Genomic DNA, 13742 nt, shown 5'->3' with positions numbered 1-13742 from the left:
CAAGAGTTGGTTTCTTGAGAAGAGGCTTGACTCTGGCTGTCTTGAAGGCAGCTGGGACAGATCCTGTGGATAGAGAGGAATTGATTAAGGTGGTAAGGAACGGAAGGAGGTCTTCGGAGATGGATTGGAGAAAGGGGGAGGGGATAGGATCGAGGGGGCAGGTGGTTGCACGCTTGGATGTGACCAGCTTTTGAACATCCTCAGGGGAGAGGGGGGAGAAATCTGCTAAACCAGGGACTGGGTTTGGGAGCAGTGGGTTTGGGAGGAGAGGTAGCATTGTTGTTGAGAGGTAGAGGGAAGGAGCTGCTAATGTCATCAATCTTTTTTTCACAGTCGGTGACAAAGTCATCAGCAGACAGAGAGGAGGGAGGAAAATGTGGAAAAAAGTTTCCTTGGGTCAGAGACAGAGGATTGAATTTTGGAATGGTAGTATAAGGCTTTAGCAGCTGATGCAGATGAGGTGTAGTTGAGGAGGAGAGAGAGAGAAGAGTCTAGATCATCAGGTATGCCAGATTTTCTCCATTTCCTCTCAGCTGCCCGGAGCCCTATTCTACAAGCTTGCAGGGTTTCAGACAGCCAGGGAGCGCGTGGAGCGGATGGTGCCGGCCTTGAGATCTGTGGACAGAGAGAGTCGAAGAATGAGGAAAGAGAGGACAGGAGGGTGGAGGAAGCTGCATCAGTGGATAGAAGAGAGAAGGATTCAACAGAGGGTAGGGCAGATAAGACAGAGGAAGAAAGAGTGGAGAGTGAGAGGGTGCGCAGGCCGCGACGAGAGGACACAGTGTGGGTAGAGGCTGGTTGGGAGGGTGAGCATCTGAGAGGGAGGGAGAAGGATACAAAATGATGGTCCGAATCTGGAAGAGGGGTAACAATGAGGTTTGAGGTATGGGAGGATCTAGTGAAGACAAGGTCAAGCTGATTGCCCGCCTTATGAGTGGGAGGAGAGTGGGACAAGGTAAGGCTGAAGGAGGATAAGAAGGTCAAGCGTTCCAGACGAGTGAAGCTTCTCCGACTGGATGTTGAAGCCTCCTAGTAGTGTGAGCGGTGTGCCGTCCTCAGGGAATGAGCTGAGAAGGACATCCATCTCATCTAAGAAGTGTCCTAGCTGACCTGGAGGGCGATAGATAACAACAATGTGAAGTTTGACAGGGGAGGTGATAGAAACAGCATGGAATTCAAAGGATGATATGGACAGGGGAAGGACATTATGTGACCACTTAGGCGAGATGAGGAGTCCTGTTCCTCCTCCTCGACCAGAGAGTCTAGTGGAGTGAGAAAAGGAGAAGGCATCAGAGAGGGCTGCCGGGGTAGCTGTGTTATCTGGTGTAATCCATGTCTCTGTGAGAGCAAGGAAGTGGAGAGACATGAAGCAGGCATAGGCTGAGATAGCCTCTGCTTTCCGGACCGCCGATTGGCAGTTCCAAAGTCCTCCCGTGACAGTGAGGTCATGGTCAGTTGAGCATGGTGGGTAGATTAGGTTGGAAGGGTTGCGAGTGGAGGTGTAGCGTCGATGTGTCCTCCTAATGGAGGAAGTAACAGGAATGGGGAGAAAGCACATTGTGATTTTTTGCCGATATAGAGGGAGAGTGTAAGTGGGAAAAGTATACACAATACACTCGGGGTAATAAAGAAATTAAGATAAAATAAAAATACTTAGTAGTATGGCCTTCCTCTCAGGTCTTCCTCGATGGACTCCACAGATTGACTCCTATGTCTTTGTGTCTTGAGTCTTCGTGTCAGGAGGCTGTCGCTCTGCGCTCGTTACAAAATAAATGCAGATTTTGTGATTGCTGATGACTAGCAGGGTGGCATCCCCTCCCACCTGACGATCAGTTAACGACCAGACAGGCTTCACCACTCACTCAATCCCAAATGTATTAGTCGTGGTCCAGGGTGAGCAGGAGTTAAATAGTGTTTAGGCCCTCCCACTGGAGATTGACAGCACTTCACAGCTACAGTGCCTATAGAAAGTCATCATACCCTGTGAAATCTTTACCTTTTGTCACATTACACCCTGGAAATTAAAATAAATCAAATCTAACTTTTTTGAGCTGTATGTACACATTATAACCCTCATCATCAAAGTGAAAATAAACATTTAAAAAATTCTGGACAATTATTACAAATTAATTAGTGAAATACCTGGTTTGGTTAAGTGATCAGCCCTTTAGAGTATACCATTATAAACTTGCTCAGGTACAACCAATCAACTTCCAGATCAAACACCAGGCTAATTGCCCCCCACCTGACATCAATTGTAGTGGTTTTGATTACTTCAGAATAAAACCAGCTGTTTCTTGAGGATTCCACTACTAGAAGTGCATGGTTCTGCAAAGAATTCACCATGGTTGGAAAAGTACTTTCAAAAGGCTTCCGGGATAAACTTGTAGGAAGGCACAAGTTAGGTGAAGGCTACAAAAAGATTTCGAAGGCTTTAGCTATCCCTCTGAGTACCGTTCAGAGCATCATTAAGAAGTGGAAGGCGTATGGCACCACCAACACCTTGCCTAGATCAGGCCGTCCGTCCAAACTGGATGACCGAGCCAGGAGGACATTTATCAGAGAAGCTACCAAGAGGCCAAAGGCAACTTTGAAGGACTTACAAGTCTTTATGGCTGGGACTGGTCTGTCTGTGCATGTGACAACAATCTCACAAGCTTTACACAAAGCTGGCCTGTATGGCAGGGTAGCAAGAAAGAAGCCTTTTCTGAAAAAGTGCCACAGTCAGTCTCGTTTGTGCTATGCAAAAACACACCTGGAAGATTCTGTTGCCATGTGGAAAAAGGTTTTATGGTCAGACGAGACTAAGATTGAACTTTTTGGATTGAACTCCAAGCGCTATGTTTGGCGAAAACCAAACACAGCACACCACCCAAAACACACCATACCTACTGTGAAGCATGGTGGTGGCAACATTATGTTGTGGGGATGTTTCTCTTCAGCGGGGACTGGGCAATTGGTCAGGATTGAAGGGGAAATGGATGCTGCCAAGTACACCCAAATTCTTGAGGACAACCTGCGTCCCTCTGCTAGACAGCTGAAGATGGGCAGGTCATTCACCTTCCAACACGACAACGATCCTAAACATACCGCCAAAAGAACGACGCAGTGGCTTAAGGATAGAAAGGTGAATGTCCTTGAGTGGCCAAGTCAGAGCCCTGACTTAAATCTGTGGATGGACTTGAAGAGAGCAGTCCATCGCCACTCACCACGGAATTTGACTGAACTCGAACAATTCTGCAAGGAAGAATGGGCAAATATTCTCCAATCTAGGTGTGCAAAGCTAGTAGAGACATATCCAAACAGATTGATGGATGTAATTGCAGCAAAAGGTGGCTCTACAAAGTATTAATCAGGGGACTGATGACTTTTCCAACCCTGTTATTCTTGTTTTTCATTTCTGATAAATTTTCAGAACTGTCCCCTTTTTTTTCATTAGTTTGATGTTGTATGGCTAAATTTGTACATAAAGGCTGTACGACAAATATAGTAACTATTTCAAAGGGGTATGATGACTTTCTATAGGCACTGTAATTGACTTCAAACATATGGCTTCCAATAGAAACTACTTAAGGCAGGATAGCCAAACAAAACGACTCTTAATAGCACTCTGATTAGAGAGGCAGGATAGCCACTGAAAAAACAAACAACTCCTAATACACTGACGAGAAACAAGATTAAGCTAACTTACTCAGGCTGGAGAACAGGCTTCACCACTCACTCAATCCCAAATGATGTGTGTGTAGTCAAGTGATCTCAGAGCAGTGCAGTAGTGTTCTGCAGGGCCACGGCTCCTCTGTCCAGCTGGGTCTGTAGACCGTTCAGCTGCTGTGTGAGTTCTGACACTTCTTCACTGTGGCTCCGGGCCTGGGCCTGCTGCTCTCCCTGCAGGCCACAACTGGAACAGCAACAAAGTCACTGAGTTAGTACTTTTGATATTGATCGAAAGAATTGAAGATTCTTTATTGAAGAAATCCTGTTCCTGAAAGCAGGGTCACTAAACAAGCTAACTTGGACAAACAAATCAGATATATCTCCACCTGCAGGCTACAGCTGGAAAAGCAACAACAATTCTGACTTAGTGCTTTACTTTTATAGATATACTGTAGAGTGGCTCTTGCAGGGACACGAAAGATAGCTGAAAGCTAAAATTCAGCTACTATTATTGTCATCATAACCCCCCCCCCACACACACACACCTGAGACAGAGACAGAGAGAGAGACAGACAAAGAGAGACACACAACATATTCAAATGCATCTATCTGCACAATATTAGATACTTTGAGTCAGAAAATTATCTTTTATTTCGACAGATGAGGTTCATTGGACATACAGATACTTCGGAAAGTATTCAGACCCCTTCACTTTTTCCACATTGTTGTCATAAACTCAGTTTAAAATGGATTAAATTAAAATAATTTGCCATCAATCCACACACAATACCCCAGAATGACAAAGCAAAAACACGTTTTTTTAAATTTCAGTAAATTTATTAAATTTGAAATACAGAAATACCTGTTACACAGGAATGTCTGCGGAACCAAATGACGGCATACAGAGAGGGTAGGCCGAAGGCGTATTTAATAATAATAATAATAATAATAATATAGGGAGAGGGGTGGTGGAGAGAAGGATAATCCGAGGGGGTCGTCGGGGTCCGGTCCGGGGTCGATAGTGGGAGGTCCAGTGTTTGGGAGAGGGGAAAGGCGCCGTGGGGGTAATCCGTGGGGAGTAGTCGGGGTTCGGTCCAGAGGTCGGTAGCAGGGAGGTCCAGTAGCGAAGAGGGGGTAGGGGCAAGGTCCGTGGAAGGGTAGAGGAGGGGAATCCGAGGAAGACAAGGGTTCTGGAGGGGCACAGGAGAACGAGGTGAGTCACAAGGGAAAAGACAAAACACAAGGAACAGCTCGGAACTCGGGAGGGCTAGAAGCGTCGTAGTGAAGATACACAAAAATTACTGTGTGGTTACAGTACGTTCTGGCACTGGAGTGATGACCGGGCAGGGTTCTTATAGGTGGGTGTTTGGGAACAGGTGCGCTGTCGGCTGGGCGCTCCAGCGATGATCGGCATGGCCTCAAGGTGGTGCCAGAGGGTTAGTTAGGGGGAGGGACTGTAACAATACCTCTTGTACATAATATTTTAGACCCTTTGCTATGGCACTCACAAATTAGCTAAAATGCAAAAATGTCATCAACAAATCACTCAATAAGTTGAACTGAGTTACATGATAATTACATGATAATAGTTCATGTAATTTTGGAGTTAATATCTTTGTTTTTATAGGGTCTCTGATTTGCATAGGAATCAATTACACATTGTGTAGATTAGGATGTCACTACCAACTCAGCAAATTTAATAATTTTCTCTTGATCCTGACAAACTCCCCAGTCCCTGCCAGTGACAAACATACCCATAACTTGATGCAGCTACCACTATTCTTCACACGAAAGATGGTGCGGAAACGGCATTGCATGTGCTGGATTTGCACCAAACTTAATGCTTTGTAGTAAAACCAAATAAACACATTTCCAGTCACTTTCTTTGCTGTATCACTTGAATTCATAGTTGCAAACACAATTATGGATAGATTATTTTCCATTAAGGGATTCTTTTTGGCCACTTGGTTATAGAACAATTTTGTAGAGTGACTGAGATGATCGACTGTGCTTTTTCCTCTCCACCATTCAACTTTGTAGTCTCTCCAGGCCTCAGGGTCGCCTTCCTGAGCAGTTTTGTTCCTCTCCAGTTTGTAATGACAACCTGATCCACACAGTGTGTAATTTATTCCTATGCAAATCAGAGACCCTATAAAAATAAAGATATTAATTCCAAAATTACATTAACTATTATCCTTGCATTAAGATGGACTCAATTCAACTTATTGAGTGATTTGTTGATGACATTTTTGCGTTTTAGCCGATTTTAAGAGGGTCATAGCAAAGGGTCTGAATACTTATGTACATGAGGTATTTCTGTATTTCAATTTGAATACATTTACAGAAATTTCTAAACCTGTTTTCGCTTTGTCATTCTAGGGTATTGTGTGTGGATTGATGGCAAATTCTTTTAATTTAATCCATTTTAAATTGAGTTTATGACAACAGAATGTGGAAAAAGTGAAGGGGTCTGAATACTTTCTGAAGGCACTGTACATGTCCCCTGAATGTAGAGCAGTGAGTGGGTGAGAGTGTCTTACTGGAGTCAATGGAGGGCAGCTTTGAGGTCCTCACACTCAGTGTTCCTCTGCCTGAGGGTGTGCAGGTTGACCCGGAGGGTCCCCTCACGGGCCAGGTCGTTCTCCATCTGCAGGAACTGAGGAGGAGGGGGCGGGAGGGAGGGAGAGCAGATACATATGAGAGCTTTTACACACCTCTCACTTCTGCTGTGTCATCATCAGGGGAGGGAGGAAGAGAGAGAGACAGACAGAGAGAGAGACACAGACAGATAGCAAGAGAGAGAGAGAGTGTATCTGTATCACAGAGGTACAGACAAGAGACCCAGAAAGAGAGACCCAGAAAAGAACGGGCGACATCGAAAGAAAGAAAGAAGGAGAGCGAAAGAGAGAGAGAGGGACCCTAAACCAACGGAACTGTTCAAGTGTTCGTCATCTGTCCTCATTATCTTCACACCATCAAGACTCAGAAAACCTACAAGCGCTATACAAATAAAATGCATTATTATTATTTATTATTATTATTATTATTGTGTGTCTAACCTGCTCCCTCTCATCCAGGGCTTGGTCTCTCTCTGAGAGATGCTGGTTCCTTTCTGCGATGGCGGCCGCTGCCTTCTCCTTCAGCTCTAAGAGCATGGGTGTGGTCCGCTGTAGGAGACGCCTGCTTGTTCTCAGCTGTGGACATCAGGACACAATGTAACACATTTGTACAAAATCCCCACTCACTTCCCGAATAACTGGCTTGTGTCATCGCGCTGCTTCAACTGTCCCTGCCCAGAACGCACTCATGCAACCACGCCACACCTCACGCGTAACGCAAACACCTGATGACAATCAGCTAATTAGAACCGCAATATAACCTACCTGGCTGGGAGGTGCCATCGTTTGCATCCAGATCGTTTGCCCGAGATCCCGACATGTCTCCTATCTCCTGGCCTGCGAAATTATCCTGTGTGCGTCTTTGAAACGTGAGTGTGGTTTCCCTCTCCTCCTGCCTTTGATCTTGGCTGTAGTGATGGGCAAATGAAGCTTTTGTGAAGCACTGAACCACTTGTGCCAATTGTTTCGAAAATGGGTTCATTACTCGAAGCTTCAGTTACAGTGACCTCTCCTGGCGAAGTGCAAGGCTGCAGTCAAATTAGGCAGGCTAGTTGGTGGACAGGAGGCTTTTAATTACACGCACGCACGCACGCACCTCAATGAGCAGTGTTGGAGAAACTACTTTACTTTTGTAGAAAAGATCTTTTGTTCTGAAGCATCTTTGCTTTGATCAACCTTGGATTTAAAGTATTGTAACGACCCTGTGAAAGGCCCGTTAGCAATTCCGCCAAGGGAGTTACCGCTCTTGGTGTTGTGGCTAGCGCGGCCGGTTTGTAAGCAAAAGATTGCGAGTTCGATACCCGCTTAAGGCAAGCTGCTCTACCACGCCGTTCGCTACAGCATCTTTGCTTTGATGAAATTCTTTGATGCACACACACACTAAGACTGAATATCATGTTCTATTTACAAATAAAGATTGATGAATGTGTGTATTGTGTTATTGAGGAGAGAGTGCTGGGGAAAATATGGCATAGGTTGGGTGTGTTTGTGTAACTGTGGCAGGGGGTGATTATGTGGGATGGGGAACACTCAAAGATTACAAGAAGAACACTCAGAGAATACAAACGCAATACCAACAACTCAACAGCAACAACGCACCTACTACAATTGTGCATTGTTTAGAGCGGTTATAAAGTGTTGAGGCACTCAAATTCAAAACTGTCGCAACCTTTCACCTGTCAGAATCGAGACGAGGCAGTGCCAGTGAATCACCTGATTGGACCGCGAACCAGTCAGGTGATTCATTCAGGCAACGAAGCAGTTGCTGCTTCGGACGTCATATGTCACGTGATTTTTTTCGCACCAAAGCAAGCTTCGAAGCAGTGCTTCGATAAAATTGTTGGTCAGTGTTTGAAGCACGTATCGAAGCTTCAGTGTCAAACTGCCATCACTACTTGGCTGTATATCCAACATTATCCGACACCTGCATGTGGTTTGAAGTTCGCGCCTGCAAGTATCGTTTGTGTAGCAAGCGGTGATAACGTGAGCGCTATGCCGGTAACCGGAAGTAGTGATGTAAATATGTAAATATTCATATCTGCAGTATATTGATTTATCCTTTGGAATAATTTATGTTAATGCTGCCATGGTAGTTATGTAACTTTATAATGATGTATTGTGCTGTTCGAACAGTTAATTAATTATGTGATTTGCTAATGTGAGATGTTAGTGTGGAGGCCCATTTGGGGCCAACACTCAACTTATGACACTGAATGTAAAGTGTGCTGATTATGTATTCTTATTTCTGACAGCTATGTTTTTGCCTCTTTTGTTGTTACAGCACACACACGCAATGTAACCAATTTCCAGAAACATTAAAGAAAGAGTACTTGAAAGAAAATAATTATCAATAAATGCCCATTGCGGCTAAACTGGACTTCTCTCTGCCTGCGTCCTCCTTCCAACTCCCCAACCATCTGACCGTGGTCAGCCTGTTCCCAGTCTCTTTCAAGAGTGTCCCAGTGCCTCACCTCACCTAGAGTGTTCCCACTCGTTTCAACATTAGAAACACATTATCACGGCAAAACATTAACACCTGCCCCCCGGGTAGATTTTGGCATTGTCGGGTAAATCTGTAAATCTTACCAGCCACTTTGGTGGGTAGCCAACAAAGGTAAACGAATACTATGCTTCAATTTAAAAAACAAAACCATAATTTCTATTACAGTTCACTGGCTAAGGAATAGGAAACAGATACCAGCCACTGGACCTGAAATAGTGTGTAGAAAAAGGACCAGTCCAGTTTTAAATCTCATCTCCACTACAACAGTTCATTGTCTCTTGTGTACTTGTCTATTTATAGTCTCTGTGCCCCAAGGGGACGAATGAAATTGTTGGAATTGAAGTGTGTCTCACCTGGTTGAGTTCAGTATGAACCAGTTGACCAGTTGTTACTCGCAAACGTCTGAAGAACTAAATGATGGCACACACTGAGATGGTTATATAGCCCGAAGGCGTATTTATTAATAATAATAATAATCATATAGGGAGAGGGGTAGTGGAGAGAAGGATAATGCAAGTGAGTCGTCGGGGTCCGGTCCAGGGTTCGGTAATGGGGGAATCCAGTAGCAGAGAGCGGTAGGGGTAGGGTCCGTGGAAGGGGATAACAAGGGAGTCTGAGGGAGAGGAGGGTTCTGGAGGGGCACAGGAGAACAAGGTTAACAAAACACAAGGAACACGTAGGGATACTTGCGAGGGCTAAAGCTAGTGATGGCAGTGCGACACTGAAGCTTCGATACGTGCTTCAAACACTGAACAACAATTCCATCGAACCACTGCTTCAAAGCTTGCTTTGGTGCAAAAAAAATCACGTGACATATGACGTCCGAAGCAGCAACTGCTTCGTTGCCTGAATGAATCACCTGACTGGTTCGCGGTCCAATCAGGTGATTCACTGGCACTGCCTCGTCTCGATTCTGACAGGTGAAAGGTTGCGACAGTTTTGAATTTGAGTGCCTCAACACTTTATAACCACTCTAAACAATGCACAATTTGTGGATTGTCGTAGTAGGTGCATTGTTGCTGTTGAGTTGTTGGTATTGCGTTTGTATTCTCTGAGTGTTCTTCTTGTAATATTTGAGTGTTCCCCATCCCACATAATCACCCCCTGCCATAGTTACACAAACACACCCAACCTATGCCATATTTTCCCCAGCACTCTCTCCTCAATAACACAATACACACATTCATCAATCTTTATTTGTAAATAGAACATGATATTCAGTCTTAGTGTGTGTGTGCATCAAAGAATTTCATCAAAGCAAAGATACTGTAGCGAACGGCGGGGTAGAGCAGCTTGCCTTAAGCAGGTATCGAACTCGCAATCTCTCGCTTACAAACCGGCCGCGCTAGCCACAACACCAAGGGAGGTAACTCCCTTGGCGGAGTTGCTAACGGGCCTTACACAGGGTCGTTACAATACTTTAAATCCAAGGGTGATCAAAGCAAAGATGCTTCAGAACAAAAGATCTTTTCTACAAAAGTAAAGTAGTTTCTCCAACACTGCTCATTGAGGTGTGTGTGTGTGTGTGTTTGTGCGTGCGTGTAATTAAAAGCCTCCTGTCCACCAACTAGCCTGCCTAATTTGACTGCAGCCTTGCACTTCGCCAGGAGAGGTCACTGTAACTGAAGCTTCGAGTAATGAACCCATTTTCAAAACAATTGGCTCAAGTGGTTCAGTGCTTCACAAAAGCTTCATTTGCCCATCACTAGCTGAAGCGTCTGCAGGTTACGTAGAAGATTACCGTTGACACAGTACGTTCTGGCAGTTCAGACAGGGTTTTTGTAGGGAGGTGATTGCCGATGGGTTGCAGGTGTGCTGATGGGTGATAGGAAACAGGTGCGCTGTCGATTGGGAGTTGGACGCTCCAGTGATGATCGCTGGGGCCTCAAGGTGGTGCCAGAGGGTTGGTTAGGAGGAGGGACCATAACAAGTTTGTCCCTGAGCTCAGAGGGTCCTGGGCCCCCAGGGTGGTGGGTCGGGCCCCTGGCTGAGGACAGCTGCTGAACCAGGGCCTCCACTATGATCAGACTGGAGGTCAGCCTCTGCTCCAGCTCCTGTCTGGGGACGCCATCTAGGCTTCCAGGGGCCAGGCTAGGAGATGAAGAGAAAGGAAACAATAACAAGGGTTAACAACAACAGTTGTCCCAAACGTGCATGCAAAGTTCACACAAACAAACATTTTCAATATGGTAAATAATCTTGCACTGTTCATGCATTGTCGACACACAAGCCCGCACACACAATAAGGTAAATTATATCACACTTCTTTCATAAGCATGCACCCATACACATACACATACAGTGGGGGAAATAATTATTTGATCCCCTGATGATTTTGTTAGTTTGCCCGATTACAAAGAAATGAGCGGTCTATAATTTTTTATGGTACTTTTATTTTAACAAATAGAGACAGAATATCAACAAAAAAGTCCAGAAAAAACACATTATATAAAGTTATAAATTCATTTGCATTTGATCGAAGGAAATACGTATTTGATCCCCTACAAACCAGCAAGAATTCTGGCTCATACAGACCGGTTATATGCCCATGAGGCACACAGATTAGTCCTGTCACTTTAGGAAAAGTACTCCTAATCTCTGCTTGTTATGGGTATAAAAGACACCTGTCAATAGAATCAATCTCTTCCATTCCAACCTCTCCACCACCATGGGCAAGACCAAAGAACATTCAAAGGACATCAGGGTGAGAGTTGTAGACGTGCACAAGGCTGGAATGGGCTACAAGACCATCAGCAAGAAGCTTGGTGAGAAGGAGACAACTGTTGGTGCAATTATTAGAAAATGGAAGAAATACAAAATAACCATCAATCGCCCTCGGCCTGGAGCTCCATGCAAGATCTTGCCTCGTGGGGTAAGGATGATCACTACACGGGAGGAGCTTGGTAATGATCTCAAGGCAGCTGGGACCACAGTCACCAAGAAAACCATTGGTAACACACTACATCGTAACGGATTGAAATCCTGCAGTGCCCGCAAGGTCCCCCTGCTCAAGAAGGCACATGTACAGGCCCATCTGAAGTTTGCCAATGAACACCTAAATGATTCAGAGAAGGCTTGGGAGAAGGTGATGTGGTCAGATGAGACCAAAATTGAACTCTTTGGCATAAATTAGACTTCGTGTTTGGAGGGAGAGAAATGCTGAATGCTACAATCCCAAGAACACCATCCCCACCGTCAAACACGGAGGTGGAAACATTATGCTTTGGGGTTGTTACTCTGCTAAGGGTACAGGACGACTTCACTGCATTGAGGGGCCAATGGACGGGGCCATGTACCATAAGATCTTGGACGAGAACCTCCTTCCCTCAGCCAGAGCACTGAGGATGGGTCGTGGATGGGTCTTCCAGCATGACAATGACCCAAAACATACAGCCAAGGCAACAAAGGAGTGGCTCAAGAAGAAGCACACTAAGGTCATGGAGTGGCCTAGCTAGTCTCCAGACCTTAATCCTATCGGAAATTTGTGGAGGGAGCTGAAGCTTCGAGTTGCCAAGCAAAAGCCTTGAAACCTTCAGGATTTGGAGAGGATCTGTAAAGAGGAGTGGATCAAAATCCCTCCTGAGATGTGTGCAAACCTGGTGACCAACTATAAGAAACGTCTGACTTCTGTGCTTGCCAGCAAGGGTTTCTCCACCAAGTACTAAGTCATGTTTTGCTTGGGGATCAAATACTTATTTCCTTCGATCAAATGCAAATGAATTTATAACTTTATATAATGTGTTTTTTCTGGACTTCTTTGTTGATATTCTGTCTCTATTTGTTAAAATAAAAGTACCATAAACATTATAGACCGCTCATTTCTTTGTAATCGGGCAAACTAACAAAATCAGCAGGGGATCAAATAATAATTTCCCCCACTGTACATACACACACACTCTCTCTGTCTCATTCCAAGGCAGATAGACACTCACTTCCAGAGTAGAGAGTCAGTGCTGGTACAGGCGTCAAACACAGATGACTCCCTATTGCATTCAAACAAGCCCGAGGCGCTGCAGTCTGCCATCCTCACTGGGCTGGTGCCCACACAGGCACTGCGGCACCATGGAGGTGTGTTAGCGGGTGACTCAAGACGCTTCAGCGGTGGACTCAAGTGCGGAGAGATACTCAGACGACAGCGTAAAGTATAATTCAAAGGGGGTTTTAATGATAAAACTGGCGAACGGCATACAAACACTGGGACAAAAGGGTAAAACAAGGGTGGAGAAAACCAGCTCCATAAACAAAAGTACACACTTAATAAATGGAATAACTAGAACTAAAGAAACACTAAACTCGAACAACGGGGTAAACAACTAGAATATGCGGAACAGACGGGCAGACAGAGTACTCACGGACAGACAGGGAGAATCTCTGACAAAGACATGGGGAACACACAGGCTAGATATAGCGAACAGGGGACAGAACACACAGGTGAAACAATTCTGGGTAGATTGGGAGGCCACTGGCCCGTATCGTCAGAGGAGGGCGCCAGAGTCACCAGACAGCAACCTCAGGTGTGACAGTACCCCCCCCCCCCGACGAACGGCACCAGCCGTTACTTGGATGCCCCAGGATGCAGGCGGCGGAAGTCAGTAATCAAGGTGGGGTCCAGTATACTCTGCCGGGGCACCAAAGTCCGTTCTTCTGGGCCATACCCCTCCCAATCTACCAGGTACTGCAGACCCCTCCCGTCTACACCCCAAAATCCTGTCTACAGTGTACGCCGGCTGTCCTCCGATGAGACGAGGTGGGGGAGCAGGGCGGGGAGGGGGGGCCAGGGGGCAAGAGATAACAGGCTTGAGGAGGGAGACATGGAGGGGGGGAGTCGCAGCTTGTAGGCGACCCGGTTCATCCGCCTAATTACCTGAAAGGGGCCCACGAAGGGGGGGAAAGCTTCCGGGACTCGACCCGGAGGGGAAGGTCCCGGGTCGAGAGCCACACCTTCTGGCCCGGGCGGAAGACCGGGG

Source organism: Argentina silus (genome assembly GCF_951799395.1).
Source record: "Argentina silus genome assembly, chromosome: Y".
NCBI classification, from domain to species: domain Eukaryota; kingdom Metazoa; phylum Chordata; class Actinopteri; order Argentiniformes; family Argentinidae; genus Argentina; species Argentina silus.
This window is presented reverse-complemented; position numbering follows the sequence as displayed.